At 44.8% G+C, this 17,289-nt stretch overlaps 1 protein-coding gene across 1 annotated transcript in view; it reads left to right on the top strand.

Annotated features, from left to right (window-relative positions):
* LOC138572406 (uncharacterized) overlaps nt 1-17,289 on the top strand; it is a 606,109-nt gene that overhangs the window by 281,923 nt on the left and 306,897 nt on the right. The gene's annotated exons all lie outside the window — the stretch shown is intronic.

The raw sequence follows: 17,289 nt of genomic DNA, 5'->3' as shown, positions 1-17,289 counted from the left end.
ATGCCCCCTGACGCAGAACTGCAAGCACCTGATGATGGTCATGATGAGGGTGGGGATGTGGCAGCACCTCAAGGAGTCTGCGAGGCACCGGAGGGCCGTGACATTCGTCAGCATCTCATTGATGCATGCTTCTAGCACTCACGCCTGGTGGCTGATACATGGACACGGGACTCGTGGCACTGTGTGTGTCTGGTACATGCACAATATGGACTGTACGCCTATGATGGCCTAGTACACAAAGATCATTGTCCACACATCTCATTGGTTGATCGTGCACTGTTTATGGCATATGTGATATCATGTTGAACACCCTATCGACCCGCCACCCTAGTGAGCCCAACACACCCCCTCCACCCTCCTACCTCCCCCCCGAACACCAGTGTCCAAAGATGCTCATTGTCAGTGGGCTGTCGCTATTGCAAGCCCCCTCTGCGGGTGTCAGGGGCACCCCTGCCCGTGGAGCGCAGGTTCCTCCCAGATCTACGTTGGGGGCTGCCCTGGACGGAACTTGCAATGGATGATGTCTCTGCCTGCTCACGTCCATGCATGTCCCTAAGGGTTTGTGAGAGCTCAGTGAGCACACGGCGCACTGCGGCAAGTTCGGCGCATACGTCTTTGGACGTCGCATGCAGTTCCCCCCTCAGGCTCTCGGTGCTACTCTCCATTTGTGCCCTTAGTGTCTCTGTGCTTCTCTCCATTTCTGCCCTGAGTGTCTCAGTTGATGTTTCTATGTCTGCCTTAGTGCGCCCACATTCATCGGCATGGTCCTTGAGGAGCGTGGCCAGTTGCTGCTGTTGCACGATTAACTGGTCGAGGGACTGTTGCCTCTGCTGGGCCATGGCCATTTGCGGGGGTGTCACAGAGGGGCTGTTGACCTCATGTTGCCTTGCCACAGGGCTTGTGGGGGATGGCCAGTCGTCGTCTTGTGGGTGCCCCTGCGTGGTATCCTCATGTTGTATGGGATGGGACAGACAGGGGGAATGGGACAGGTCATGGATGGATCTGACTTCGACATCCCCGTCTTCTGTGTCGGAGCATGCTGCCATCATTGGGGTATCACCTATGGTGCTGCTGCCACCAGAGGCAGTGCCTTCTGTGGCATCCGTTGGGGGGACCTGTGGTGGTGGTGTTGTGGGCATGCTGGCTGCTGGGGTGCCTGTTGATGTTCCCTCCTCTGTGCTGCCACCCGATGTGTGCTGCTGCCGTGTCTTGATGCGTGCAGCTGAGGTGGAGGGTCTTTGGCCGTTGGTCTTGGCCCTCTTTGCAGGTGCGCTGGTAGGGGTGTCCTGATGCTCGTCGTTTGGATCAGACCCTGTGGTGGAGTAAAGGAGGGCGAGGGTTAATAATGGGTCTATGGGTATTGGAATGGCATTGTATCACATGCATTGGGGTGGTACCTGAGGGTGATTTGGGTCAGGGCCTTGGAGGTGCTTTCATTTGTGTGTGGAGTGAGGGTGCAGTTGTTTGGCAGCCTGCAGTTAGGGTGTGCCTGCTGCACGTGTAGTGGGTGTTTTAGGGGTTTTTAAATATTTATGTATTTATTGTGAGTTTTAAAGTGCGCTATCAGGGCGATGTGTGTGGACGTTCTCCTGGACATGTGTTTGTGTTGCACTATGTGGACACATGGTAGTTCACATGATTGGACATTGTGGATTTAGCATTGTTTTATCTGGCCCACCTACCTGAATCTTCGGATGTCTGCACTCCTTTCTCCATCCCTCCGACTCCCTCTATGCTCTCCATTCCGATGGTGGAGGCACAGATTTCTTCCCAGGGGGTCAACTTGATGGGTGATTCTGGACCTCCCCCGGTGGCTGTGGCAATGTTGCGGTTGGCAGAGAGTATGCTGCGGACGCGTATCCGCAGGTCGTCCCATCGCTTTCGGCATTGCTGTGGGGTGCGGGGTGCGGTCCCCACCGCACTTACCCGCTGTGCCACCAGAGCCCATATGGCCTTCTTGTTCGCAAGTGCCGTCCTGGTCATTTGCGTGGAGAAGACGACGGCAGCATTCTCCTGGAGGGTCTCTGTTAGCACGGTGAGTTCCTCACGGGAGAAGTGGACCTGCCGCTTGCGGTCGAACGCTTTCTTCGCTACTTTTCCCATTTTTCTTGGTTTCGCTAAGGTGGATGACGGGTTGGGGTGTGTCTCGGGGTAGTGTTCTTAGTGGTTGTGTGGTTTTTGTGGTTTTATAGGTGTACGGCGGGATGTTTCCCGTTCCGGGCCCATGTTTTTACTTCCGTTTCCGTATGTTTCCGGTCACCGTACTTTCCGGTAGGCGCACTCTGCGGTGTCCGCTGTGATGGGTGGCGGTATTGCACCTAGGGCGACGTACGGCGGCGGTGTGGCCCGTTTTGGGGTCATTTCCGCCATCGCGGACTTTGCACTTCCGCCATGCCGTGGTGCTCGTGCCCGATGGGTCGGAATGGCCCGCACTTTGCTCCTTCGTGCAATGGCGGAAACGCTATTTACGCTGTTGCGGTCCGGTCAGTCACTTTCCGCCAGGGTCGTAATGAGGGCCATTGTGTTTTATGCATGCCGTGACCTTCACAATGAGGATGACCCCAGCTGACCCACGTGGAGCCAGATCGATGGAGAAGAACCAGCCAATTACTGCTTAGCATCCCATATGGAATAAGCCCATGTGTAGGGTGCCTCCAATCAGATGCACCAAAATGTTCTGTATATCAATGACACTTTTCATATTTATAACCCCATGTTTGATGATGTAAGACCAGAGTGCTCTCGAGCAGCAGAGTTCTTTGCTGGCACTTGTATTTTGTATGAGTAAACCTTGTATCCTTGCAAAGCTATCTCTTGGCTTATTTCCCTAGAGGGTTGTATTTACTCTGGAGTGTTCATACAGAGGGACTTGCCTTCCGAGGGTAGGGATGTGAACCCTCACTGTAAGACCCTCCATAGGGGTTTGGGCAAGTGGGACCTCACTGAGAGAGACTCCCCTTTAGGGGACAAGGATTACTATTCCTGTGAGGCACTTCCTAGACTAGTAGACAAAAAACTCCACACTTTAGAAACCGCGCCACATTGTGTTTTGGGTGAAAGGTATAAGCATTTAATAAGTTGCCCTTATTGGATAACACGTGTTTCGACACACAGGTGTCTTTTTCAAATCCGGGCTAATTGGTGCTGGCATGATAAAATATTACTGAACAGTCACAGGAAATTAATTTGTTAACCATTTAACATCCATGAGTATTATCCAAAAGAAAAGCAAACAAAAATAAAAAGCATGTATGGTACGCAAATAATATTAGTAAATTGCACAAATGTAGATACAAGTCACAGAGAAACAGGGAGGGGTGAAGGGGTTGGAGGGTAAAGGGAAATATAAGAGAAAAAGAGTAAACAAAGAAAAAAAAGTTCAATTAGTTGAAGTTGTATTATCTTGTTACCCCTGTATGTTATAACTTCCATTTTTGGAACATAGTTGCTTTTGTTAAATGTAGTTATGGGTACCTTACCTATCATCTATGTCAAAATTTTCAATTAAAGATGGCAACTTTAAACGTCATGGAATGAATCCCCCTGTGTGAAGTGAGATTACCAGTCATGGGTTAGAGGCCAGTTGGCGCACTAAACAGGCCCCCCCATTTTGTGGTCGGGCACCCGACATATAGTGGTAGTTCACAAAGCTTGAAGTGCCTGAAATAAGTGATGTAATGATAAAATGTTTAGGGTTTTAAAATTATTTCTATTCGTGTGGCCGTTATTTGCCCTAAGTGTTCTAGTTATGCATATGCAAATGAACCATATTTGAAACAGTCAAAACACTTGCCTATATGTATATTCATTTGTAGTTCGTATGTATTATGTATAATTCTAGCCATGGATATTTGGGTCATTTTACATTAAAATCCGTACAGCACCCTCGCATCCAAGAAACCGCCGCACCTGATCAGTGCCGAGGGCGCGAATGTTCAAGCGCTGCACGGGTCCATCCCCACCCGGGATCCCGTATTGTTGGATATGCATAAGAGACATGAATTCTGTCCGTTACTGCATGTCGTAATAAATGGACTGAGTCGCTTACCTCGATCTCAAAAAATGTCTCCTGCCGTCCGGTCCTTGCATTGGCAGTCCTGCCAGGTGTATATATGAGTTATCGTGACAACTCCAGTCCTTCTTTAGTTTTTGGTCAAAGGTTACCTCTTCGGTTGAAGCACCGTGGGCGCCATATTTGAACTAAGTTTCCTGTAGTATAAGTTATAAGTAGCGTTTGGTGATAGTTTAAGGTCCCATTCACTAGTAATTTGTGTTTCGTGGAACTTGGTCTAAAAAGGTTCATACATTATAACCGCCTAACTGGATACCACAAACATAGTCGCCCTATCCTGAATTATTAAAGTATTGTTACTTCTCAGTATTTCTATTCATTGTTATGTAATAAATGTATAACTAGGTGCTGGGAATCTATATGTATCTGTCTATATGTATCCGGGTGCTAGCGTGGGTCTATATTTAGTTAGAGGTATATTATCACAACATAAATAAGCCCATATCGATAAAAGGGCAAGCAAAAGGCATGATATACATTCGGAATACACTACTAGGTTCAACTTCAAACACATTCTCACAGCGTCAAAGTATCCATAGAGTGGGGAAAAAACACCTTAGCACGTATCTATAATTCCGGTCCGACACAGTTTGGTATTCATTGCAATTATCCTTACAATCAGTATTATGAGCATGTCCAAAGACACAACTACGGATATAAAATGTGTCCACAATATATACATTAGTATAATCACACATATAGGTGTGCATTCTAAGTTATTTGGAAAGATGTGCATTAGGCACATATGATCTATTTCGGCTATGAGCTAAAGAAAATGGCCCATCTCATGATCTTGATTGAGTCCAAACTCTGTTGTTCTAAACTGGCAAATAAGACAGGCTTCCAAATGGCAAAGGAGGGTTTCCCTATTTCCTCCTCTTTCTCCCAGGTGAGCCTGTTTGAGACCAATGTATCGCAAATTTGTTTGATCATCCATTTGGTGTTTCCTCTGCCAGTGTTGTGCCAGTGGCACAATAGTATCCACTTTGCCAACTCCATGAAGATGTTCTCTTATTCTGAATCTAAGCTCACGTATGGTACTACCGATGTATATCCGTTAGCACATACATATTATTAGTAGATACGCGCATCCTCCGCGTATAACAATATTGTGCCCAATTGGGTAAGACTGCTTAGTAGGGTGCATCGTTGGTGATGATCCAGTTTTGTACCTCTTTCTTAAATTTGTAGAATGGTAGGTCAGCTCTGAGAGTCCTGGGGAGAGTATTCCAAAGTTGGGCCGCCAGGACTGGAAATATGCTGCCACCTGCTTTTTTTAAGTCTGTACTTGGGTACTTGTAGACACCATGTGTTGGAGGATCTCATTAGTCAGTCATGCTTTTTTATGGAATTTAGTCATGAGGTACTGCAGAGCTGCATTATTGAGGCATTTATGTGGTGTTAATGAAGTGGTTTTAAAGTGGATCCGCTCCTTGACAGAGAGCCAGTTATTCTCTCGTCTGATTGAGGACATATGTGTCTGTGTGGAAGGCTCAGTGCTGTCCTCAGGGGATTGTTCTGTAGAATTTGAAGTTTCTTAATGATCTGTTTGTTAACCCCCAGATGGAGTGCATTACAATAGTCGATTTAGGATAGTACTAGGACTCTGGCTAGCGTAATGCAACTCTTAGTGGAAAGGAAAGGTCTACCGGAACGAATGAGCTTACAAGTGTAGGCTGCCGATGCGGCTGTTGCACTGACTTGTTTGCACATGTTCAGGGATGAGTCTAGGTAGAAGCCTAGTGTTTTTACTTCTTTAGCGACCTTGATGGCATGTCTATCAATGTTGAAGGACCGGTAGAGATCGGCCAATTTATTCATGTTGGAGGGGGTGGCTGGAAGGAGCAGTTCCGTTTTCTCATCATTAAGGCAGAGTCCATGTGTGGCCATCCACTCCTGAATGATGAGATATATTTTGTTGACAAGGGCTAGGTCTTAGTCGTAGTGGCCTGTCAAGGGTATAAGGATCTGGGTGTCATCTGCGTAGTTTGTGTAGGTGACACCGAGTTTGTCTAAATCATCGAACAGTGGTTTTGTCAAGGCATTATACATGATGGGCGAGACACATGAGCCTTGTGTGACTCTGCTTGAAATCGGGATAGGGTCTGCTGCGGCCGATGTGGAAAAAGCTCTCATGGATCTGTTGTTTAAGAATTAGTTGATCCAGGCTGTAACTGCAGGAGAAAAGTGGGCAATTGAGGAGAGATGTTTGCACAGAACACAGAATCGTGTGGTCAAGCAAGTCAAAAGCAGCTGACAGATTGGCTGATAAGAGCGGGAGGGCTGAACTACCTTTGTCCTTAAGGTCGTCAATCTGTATTTTTAAGTCAATCAAGGCTGTTTCCGTGCCATGTTGGGGCCTGAAGCATGATTGACGGAGACCGAGTAGTTTATTAATCTCAGGAAAGTTTTATTTTTGATTATAGGCAGCTTTATCTAAGATCTTTAACAAAAAAGGAACTGTGGTTATTTGTCTAAAGTTAGTAGGCACACATGGGTCTAAGGAGGGTTTTTTCAAAAGAGGGAGTACCCAAGAGCTTTTTAGATTCGTGGGTACATTGCAGGTACGGAATGAGGTATTCATTAGGGAAGTGATAAACGGGGCAAGTATTCTCTCTGCATCTTTTATGACAGAGGCTGGGCATACGTTCCCTTGGCAGTTTGAAGGTTTGAGGGAGGCTATCATTTTAGTTACTTCTTGGGTAGAGATTGGAGTAGATTTAAATTTATGAGTCAAGTTAGAAGGGTTAGGGTTTTGTTTCTTGATATTGTCTTGAGTCTTTTGTCAGCAATTTTCTTTTGGAGCATAGTAATTTTGTCGGCTAATGCATCTTGAATTCTGGTACACCAGCTCAGGCTTTAATGCAGTTGTCTGAAGGGGAAGTGGGTGCCTCAAGTTCTCTAAGAATAGAGAACAATTCTCTGGTGCTAGAGGCGGCTTTGTCGATCCGTTCATTATAGGAATTATGTATGGCTGCACTTATTTCTTCTTTGTAATTGGCTGTGATTTTTAGGAGCATGTTTTTGTTTGTGGTTGAAGGGTCGTTTCTCCAGGTTGTTTCGTCTTTCTTTTTGTCTTTCCTTAATTCTCTAGGTTTGGGGGTGAACCAGGTGTTCAGGTGAGCCGAGGGTTTGCTTTTACGTGTTTTGAGTGGTGCTATTGAATCTAAGGCATTAGTTATAGTCTTATTATATAGCTCTACTAGCTCTGCAGGGTTGGCTGATAGTGGAGGTTCGTGCAGGGGACCTAAAAAAGGCATGAGGTTGTCTACTGTGATGTTTTTTTGTTTGTTTCTTGTAGGCATAGCCGGGGCAGTGGCCTTGGTCATGGTAGGGGGATGTAGTCTTGCAGGGCGAATGTTAGTACAAAGTCGTCTGACCAAGTTATAGCAATTATGTTAGCTGTACAGTTATAGTCTGCTATCCAGTCAATCATTTTTCCTGTGTCATGAGTAGGTATAAGGACCCTCTGGGCAAAGTCTAGTTCTGACAAGGAATTGGCTAGGAGGATTGCTGACGGGTCAGTTGGGTGATTAAAACCGAGGTCAAAATCACCAAATAGGAGGATTTGCAAGGATGGTTTAGTAGTGGATGCAATTAGGGTGTGGATCTCTTCATCGAAGGCGGCTATAGGACCTGGTGGTCTGTAGATAAGGTGCATAGATAAGGTCCTCAAGGAGGAAAGAGGGAGTTTCACTGTTAATAGCTCACAAGTGGTCATGGGGTCATGTGGGATGATTCTGAGTCCTAATGAGGCTTTAGCAATTATGGCCACCCCACCCCCTCTAGCAGTCTCTCTGTCTGCTCTGTAGGCTATGTAGTTGTCAGTTATATCGATGATGAGATAAGGGCTTGCTGGTGCGTGTAACCAGGTTTCAGTGATGGCCAAGAAGTCTAGTTTTTTGTTAAGATTCAGGTCTGCAATGTCTGCTGCATGAGCTACTAGATACCATTAGGTTTCTGGTACGGTTTTGAGCAAAAATTGACCAAAAAGCCTGGACACAATATATTATTGTCAAAGGATGGCAGCCGATGTAGGCAATTTCTGATGTCTTCATGGTGTTGTAAGAGGTAAATAAAGAACATTTGATCTGTGTCACTGACATATACTGCATAAAGCATAACACAACAAGGGTGTTCCAACAGGAAATAATGACAGGTTAATTACAGTGAGCTGACTCACTGAATGTGCAATTGAGTATAAACATTTAGTAATATTCTTTTACACGTCTTGGTTCTCCAAATGTATCACAATATACATTTATTGAATATAATTAGATTGACCTGTCAAAGAATGTATACACAAATAGTTGTATATACTGCACATAGAAAGGGGAACACCACATCCAGTGGGAACTTTTTAAACTAATACATTTCTCAGACATGACATAGATTAAACTCTGTATTAGACAATCAGACTTAATACGAACAGTTGGTACCTTATTCAAAGTAGCAAGAGCACAGCAGTTCTGTTGTCTCACTTGTGGGCAACTACGAATTAATATTGTTCTTGTTGTTTCATGTATTAGGTATTAGTAGATAAATAGTTCAAGGGTCTATGTAGTGCACTGCTGTAACAGTGGCTGTAGTGCAGCCCATATGCGTGATTCAATAAAGGTGCAAGGGCATTAGGTTTTAGCAGTATCGTTAGATGTATCCACCTTCCTCAGGACCAAAGGGCTGAACTTGTATGGTGACCCCTAAAAAACAATTTAGAAGAAAAGAAAAGTGTAAGGCTATGGATCAACGTGTGTTTAAGAACTAACCCTCCGAATGAGGCTAAAGGGCCCTTCCAGGGCATAGTGAGAAAATTGCTTTAAAAAAAGCAAGTGGTGTTTGGATGTACCCTTCACCCATAGAGACAGTTTAAGAAACATCTGGGAGAAGGAGGGAAGTGGATGAGCTATAATGGGGTAAGGTGTATCAAGAGATTCATGCATGCATTCTCTATATACGAACATACCACAGGATGAAGCAATTGATTAAATATGAGGTTTTTTGACCTATCATAGCACACAACAGAGAGTATCAGCAGAATGCATCGTAGTGCTTATGAGCATTGACTTTAGAAAAAAACGTTCTTCAGTGGTCTAGTCAATTCTACCTACAAATCTGAGGAACGGCAATAGGTGCAGCTTTTGCACCCAGCCTGGCCATGTTGTTCATGGCAACTTTTGAAGAAGAGTGAACTGGGGCATCCAACCCAGCCCTTTAAGATGAGTTAGCAATACTTAAAGACAGATGGAGATGCAGAATATTACTGAAACATTAATAATCAAAACAGACTCAGGAACTTGGCAAAGTGGGACTGTTTTAATGTCAATTAAATAAATGTCAATTATCTAAAGCAAGCAGTTTCGCTCAATCTTCACACTCAATTCAACACATAAAAAAACAGGTGATGTACTAAAAACTCATCATCATTGACGTCTACCTATGTTGCAAACTACAAAAACCTATTTGGAATGGTGATAGGCTTACAAGGAACATCTAGGTATACGTTCCATACTGGTCAGGGAAGGTGATTGGGTTTCTAACATCAGGTGGGGCAACTAAGCCCTCCTCTAGTGCAGGTCACTACGAACGTCATCAAATACACGACGTCCCATTGGTTATACAAACTATAGGGCTCTCTATTATGTGTCCTATGCAAGCAGCATGCAGGCTGGCACACAGGTGCTGGTGGGCTGGTCATAACTATAGCTTCCCACCAATTAGCCCTGGCATCCATCATCACACTTGCAGCCTACTAGTCAATTAAGGCTTTGGACTCAGCCTTGGAAATGTTCGCTGTGCTGGAGAATATGAGGTAGTATAGCATGCTCTGTCTTCTTGGTTTTGATACAGTTCATCATAATGTCTATTTTCATCTGACCACGTGATGTAGACCATGTCTTACTACATTTAAAATACTATTATTTGATGAACCTCTGACATCTTCAATGTTCTCGTCTCTCATTTAAGACAGGAGGTTTGTTCTTTCCACACGTTCTGTAATTGTTTGTACGCACATCCAGGCCCAAGGTGGCCTTGACGTCATGGTGTTGATCCAACCAACCCTTTCTTTGATCCACCTCCATAGTTAGGTTTTTGATTTCTAACTGTGACACACTGAACAAGTCTTTCTGCTCACGGAATCCAGCTCTGCTAAAGTGTGTTGTGGAATCACCCGTAGTCCTTACATTTCCTATATATGTAGATATATATATGGTGGTGCATCGCCAAAATCTATTCACTACATAGCCAGCCTTAAAGAATACTTTGTCTACTTGCGTTGCTTAAACTGTACATTTGTAGAATAACTTGATACGTTCTTCATTATTTCTGTAGCATGAATGCTTATATTCACTTGTCTCTGCATATCTTCTGGTTGCGTCAATTCTGCTTTTCATGACGTCACCAGTCTTCCCTTTTGCTCGGTTTTCCCACTTCTTCTGGGATTTCATTCAAATGGCCATCATATTGTGGGTGATGCATGTATGGCTTTCTGAATGGGAATCTTACTTGCAGGTTTCTCTTTAGTACAGGTATTCTTACTGGTACTGCACGTGTCTCACATTTGTCTCCCAACATATAGGCAACATGGGGGAGGAGCTTTCGATGGGGGTACTTGGCTCCATCTCTACACTCCCCCCTCTGGGCGATTCATCGACCACTCTCTCATCAGTCTTCACATCTAGACATCCCTGTCTGAAGAAATGCTTATTTGGGACCCATATCTTTACGACTGCTGATTTCACATGCTCATCTTTACTCCAAGACATAAGCATGCATTGTCCACTGGGACTAAAGTAAATCCATTTCCCCCACATACTCCTTGTGGTTCTTCGGGTACAGGAACTTCTTTCCCTCATGTGCATGGATGCTGGCCTTTACGTAGTCTCTGATCTCTGCGTCAGTCAGCTCTTTTGTCTTCCATCCCAATTTAACATCAATCATGATCTTCATTCCCACAGCTTTCTTGGCAGTCTTATTGCATTATGCGATTTTTATCCTGATCACACACATTCCAAGCAATACCATCACTATCATGGCTCCAAGGAACTTGAATATATCTGCCATCCATTGTGAAACCCATGAAAAGAGTGATCCAAACCAACTGTCATCAGCAATTTCTTCCACTTTGTCTATCATTTGGACGTGTAAATTCGTCAGCATTTCTATGGCCTCCGTCAAGGTGCCATTCTTGTTGTCATGAGTAGGTAGAACGTGCAACATGATTATCAAATGTTGGTGCGAACTCCTCCATCCATGGCTGTAATCATGTCCAAGACTTACCTATTCTGAAGAGTCATCAATATTATGGCGCTCAGCTCCTCCTTTATAACATTGAATCCCTTGATAGTCATGTTGGTCGTCTGCAATAATTCCCATATGGTTATTTGTAACCACTTAGTGTTTGCATCTGTCTGGATCCTGGGCATGAAGATTATCGTGAATATCGATGAAGTCCTACTAAACAGTCTGTGTTCATATGGAATAGAATTAAAGGCTTCTATCAACTTGGCTGAGAAATAGTTCTCTTTCTTCATTCTATTCAGGATTTCAGCAGATATCTTCTTCCTCAGGTGGTGAGTGTCTGCTTTTGGAAACTCGCCAATGTTTAGGTCACTTTAAGTAATCACCAATGCTGGAACATAAACATTCACTATAGAATACAGTCCTCCCCAATCCTCGGGCAGCTTCATATAATAGCTCTGGATCCACACGCCCAGTAGTGATCCATTATCACTGCTGTTCTAATGTTCATTCCTGGCACGTCAAAGATTCAACCACTGTTCTGATTCTCTCCAAGTTTTCTTGTGCCTTGTTTCTGAAGCACAGCTTTGCATTTTCCAGAGGCACTATCTGCAGGGGCCCTCCTTATCTTCGACACATGTCAGTAGTTTAGCAAATCTCAGCCATACCAGTTTGCATCCTATTTCCACAATGTCAATGGTTGGTTTGTAGTGGCCCATCACTACCCACGCTCTGCAGATAACCACTCCTTCCTCCCATCCATCTGGAGAAAGTACTGATCCCCAAATATGCATCTGGTCTCTGTTCTTCCATCTTCAAATGTCTTCTGCTGATTTTCCAGGACTTTCAAGCCTTTATTTCTCATCTGACTCCAGCCCCTTTCACTCCAGGCTGTTCACATCTTATCACATGATTATTTGTGTGGGCTCTTGTCTTTGTGTCTTGCACATAGTCATCTTCATCTGGATCTGACCACTCAGTTTGCCCATTTTAAATAAGCTGTTCGGCCCATGAATTGGCCTTGTGTTCGGCAGAGTGCAATGTGAGATAGGCAATGTGGTTTCTGAACATCTATTTAAATGGCAATGAATATCTTAGACTTCCCCATATTATAAGGCAGGAGTGCACATACATCGCATTCCTTCTTTGAGGTTCTTTTGCCTACCTGTTCATGAAATGAATATTGTTTCCCAAATGTGCTGTGCTGTCTAGATAATCATTCAAGTCATAATCATCTTCCCTTGTGCTTCTCGTAGGTCTTCTTCTTGTCTCATGAGCTGCTGTAATCATCTCATGAAGTATGTCTGCATAATTCATGCTTATTGGGGGAATCATAGAGACTTTTGTCAGTGCAATAAGTGTCATTAAATGTGCTACTGATATAGGGTCAGTCACAGACTGTGTCTTTCTTTTGGCATAATACAAGGGTAACCAAATATCCTGAAAAACTTGCAAAGCCGATCTCCCCCCTGAAGGAAGTCCAGATTTATCAGTCACAGGACTAGGTGCTTTCATATGCACCACTGGAGTAGGAACAATTACATAAGGTCGTGGTGGTCTTGCACTTGCCACATATGTACCCTCCTGCTGCATATGAAGATACACAGGAACTACTGCCTTATTTGGATCTACATAATAGACAGTACGTACTGTGAGAGAAAGTAGAATGATAACTTATTTATTTTCTTTATTTATTTGAATTTATAAAGCTCACAGTGGCCCAGGGGCATCATGGTGCTGTTACAGCGGGTTCACTTGGATACAGAGTTACATACAAATAGGCAGGGTTACATAGGCATTACATCGGCAGAAGAGATGCGATATAGACAGTCACTGATTCATTACAATGTTACAGTAGGTATGTTCCGTGGTTACATGGGAACTACCTCAGGTAAGTCTAATTAAAGGGCTTTGTTTTCAGGCCTCTTCTGAACACTGTGAAGAAAGTTTCAATTCGGCGTGTGAGAGGCAGTGCATTCCAGTGTTTTGGTGCTAGTATTGTGAAACTTGCCCCTCCAGCTTTGGCACGTTTATAGGCAGGGAATGTGAGTTGGTGTGAGTAATGAACCCGTTTAGGTCTGATTGCGTTTGCAAGGTGAATTCTTTCTGCCAAGTACGGGGGTGCTGCGAAGGAGAGGCATTTGTGCGTGATGTCAAGGGTTTTGAAAATGATGCACTCTTTCACTGGGAGCCAGTGAGTGTCCCGTCTGGCCTGGGAGATATGTTCCCTCCTAGGTATGCTTTGTGCTGCTCGAGGGCATTATTCTGTGTGATTTGCAGTTTAAGGAGGTTTTTAGTTGATGTGCCTAGGAGTAGGACATTGCAATAGTCCAGCTTGGCTCCGATGGTGGCTCTGGCTATGTTAAGGCAATTTGTAGCTGAGAGGTATGGTTTTACAGCATGAATGATGTTGGTTGTAAGTGACACTGATGATGAGATGGCATTGACTTGTCGCTTCATTGAGAGGGTGGAGTCCATACACCCAGGGTTTTTACTGCAGCAGAGACTGTGATTACGGTATCCTCAATGCTGAAAGTGCTGTATCTACTGTTTAACTTGTTCAGGATTTCGCTGTGACCTACCAGTAAGATTTTGGTTTTGTCCCCATTGGCCGTTGTCCGCCATCCAGGCCTGGATGAGGGCATAGGTCTCTTTCAGAGTGTTTGAATCTTTCTCGTATGAGGAGAATGATTTGGCTGTCGTCGGCATAGTTTTTAAAAGCTGTGCCGTGATCACCTAGGTCATTGAACAGGGGTAGGGTAAAAATATTGTAGAGGGTAGGGGAGGTACATGAGCCTTGTGGGACTCCACAGTGAATGGGAGAGGGGATAGCACTGGCTTGATCTGAGAAGACTCATCGCTCTTCCTTCCAAAAAAGAGGTAATCCAGGCTGTGGCTCCATTGGAGAAGTGTGCTGCCTCTGTGAGGTGTCTGCACAGAATCTTGTGGTCCACCAAATCAAAGGCGGATGACAGGTCCAGGAGGAGGAGCATGGCGAGTTTGCCTTTGTCCATTGTTTCCAGTAGCTTGTTTTTAAGGTCAAGCAGCGCTGAGTCAGTGCCACTGTGTGGACGGAAGACAGATTGTCTTTTTCCAAAGATGTTGTTTATTTCTAGATAATTCTGGATTTATTGGTATGCAGCTTTATCTAGTATTTTTAGCAGCAAAGGCATGGTTGTAATTGGCCTGTAGTTGTTGGGAGAGTCAGGGTCAAGTGATGGTTTCTTTAGCAACGGTCAAACCCATGCTTCCTTGAGGGAGTGAGGGACGATCACTGATGAGAATGAGGAATGGGACTAGCACGTCCGTGCCCTCTTTAATAAGATTGGCTGGGCATTTGTCTCCCTGACAAAGCAATAGCTTGATCTTTTTCATGATCAATAGGACTTCAGCCTTGGTTACATCGCTGAACGCGAAGGGCTTTGGGTCTTTTTTGCCCGAGGTGTCGACTGCCACTGGGGGCACAGTGGCTTTGGGTAGGGCTCTGAATTGAGCATTGATTTTATTCTGGAGAGTGTTTATTTTGTTTAGCATGGCCTGTTGAATATTGTTGCACCACCCTTCATCTTTCACAGTTTGTTGTGTGTTGGATGGGGGGGTGATAAGTTCATTGAATATTGTGAAAAGCTCTTTGGCTCAGATTTGGAATTAGATAGACGGAGATTAAATGATGAGGATTTAGCAGCCGTGATAAACTTTTTGTATTGCTTAGCAATAGTTCTATATGCAGCAATCGTAAAGTCTGTGGGGCAGGACTTGCATTTAGAAAGCGCAGTGCGCTTGAGAGCTCTTAAATCAAGTAGCTATTGAGTAAACCCTAAATTGGAGTGTTTAATGGTCTTGGCACTTTTTCTCTGCATCGGGACAATGGAATCTATTGCTGCTTTGAGAGTGGAATTGTAGATATCCACAAGCTCAGAAGGGTCATTGGAGAAAGGGGGTTTTAGGGCTGAGACATCTAAGTGGGGAAGGTTCCTGTCCTTAGTGAGGAGTCGAGCAGAACTAGCCATAGCCGCTGGCTCTGGTGGGCTGGGTTTGGTTTTGACTTTAGCTGGAAGGTAGACGTGTAGGAGATGATGATCTGCGCAGGGTCGTGGATGTTGGAGCTGATGTCAACTGCACAATTGTGATCAGCTATCCAATCTAATATTCGCCCTTTGGTGTGTGTCGGGCTAGTGACTCTTTGTATGAAGCCCATTTCTAGGAGAGCTTTGGCAAAGGATTTGGCTTTCTTATCTTTTGGGTCATTGAATCCCTAGTTGAAATCTCCTAAAAGTAAAGCTTTAGTTTTTTAGGTTATCTCATATGAGGTGTATGAGATTACTTTGAAAGTCGAGGAGAGGACCTGGAGGGCGGTAGATGATGTGAAGGGTTATTGTGTCATTTGGTGAGGGGGATATCTTGATTGATAGGGCATCAAAGTTTTCAGCAGTTGAGTATTTTACTTGTTTGGAGTCCAATGAGTTCTTGACAAGGATGGCGACTCCATCTCCCTTATTTGAGATTCTGTCTTGGCGGAATAGCGTGTATCCTGGTGGGAGTGCTTGAAAGATGGCTGGTCCAGATGCCTTATGCAACCATGTTTCAGTGATGGTGAGGACATCCAGATCCAGTTCGGAGATCAGGTCATGAATCTCCAGGGCATCTGCTTGAATGGAGCGTGCATTAATAAAGGAACATTGGATTTGGGGGCACTGGGTAAACTGGCTTTATAATTTTTCTTGGGCTTTGGGAACTGGTATCCTGGTCGGCTGTTGTAGGGTTGGTCAGCTTGGGTGTAGAAGTGGGTGTGGACCCAGGAAGGGTATACACCTTAAGATACTTTGTGAATGGAGGAGAAATGTGACTAGAGCGATTTCCTAGTCATAGGTTTCTCATGGAGAGGGGCATAGGGTATGTGGGAGATGACGCATTTGCACCTTGTGGGGATGGGCGGTGGAGATGAGTGAGGTATTATGCGCCTGCATAGGTGCCCTGGCGGGTAGCACCAAATTGAGGGTGGGAAGGAAGTACGTGGGTGGAGCCTCTTCAGAGCTGGGCAGCTTAGACGCCATACTGGTAGACAGACTTGAGGCCCATCAAGCAGATGTTAGAGTCACGTAAACTTAGTGCACTTTGTTGGAACAAAAGTTTGAAAAATGATAGGTGGATGATAGACTGATTGCACAAACTAGGCCTATGCCCTTTTGTAATATTATAACACTTTGTGTTAATAGACTAACAGATGCAGGCTTTGTGCATTCAGGCAATGTGCCCACTAAATAATTTGCAGACTAAACAGTACATAGGTAAACTGCGCATACTTGTGATTTACAGTAACAATCTATGTAGGGATAGTACAGGCTTGGTGAGGGGTTTATCCAGCAAGGCGAACCGCGTAATGCAACATATATGAGCAGGTTAAAGATTACACATGAGATATACAGGATGGCAATACGACAATGGGTATGCTACCCGCCATGGCAAAGCGGGTGGACATGAAAGTGTTGTGGGTAGGTTGGTTTATATTAGATTTACATGCATTTGCAGGCGGCGCAGGTGGTCGAGGGCGCATTAGTGCAACAAGAGCAAACGTACATATCCATAGCTATTACTAGTGACTGGTAGCTCTGAAAACCGAATGATGTTCATACCGTACAGTTCGGTGAGGGCATTCTGCGTTGCGGTTGTATGGGGGCGGTAACCCGACCAGGGTGTGGTACTCAATGGCAGTACTCGTGATGGGAGTATGATGACAATGTCAGCGAAGGGCTGGTGGATTGTAGCAAGTGGAACAGTATGTCTGGCCGGCGCCCGCAATCGGCCCGGACAGGCACAGACAGGCTGGACCCTTGTAGGTTGCCCTTAGTGGTTGGCCCGGCTCACGTCTTCCAGTGACCACGAGTCACGGAAGTAGAGCCGAGTGGCCTATCAGCAGCAGTGCACGTTGCTTAACAACGCATAAATAAAAGCACGGCTGCCATTTTCTGCTTCCTCCT

Source organism: Ambystoma mexicanum, chromosome 1p, assembly GCF_040938575.1.
Source record: "Ambystoma mexicanum isolate Mex_15411 chromosome 1p, UKY_AmexF1_1, whole genome shotgun sequence".
In the NCBI taxonomy this organism is placed as follows: domain Eukaryota; kingdom Metazoa; phylum Chordata; class Amphibia; order Caudata; family Ambystomatidae; genus Ambystoma; species Ambystoma mexicanum.
The sequence above is the reverse complement of the archived record's forward strand: the minus strand, read 5'-3'. Positions and strand labels throughout refer to the sequence as shown.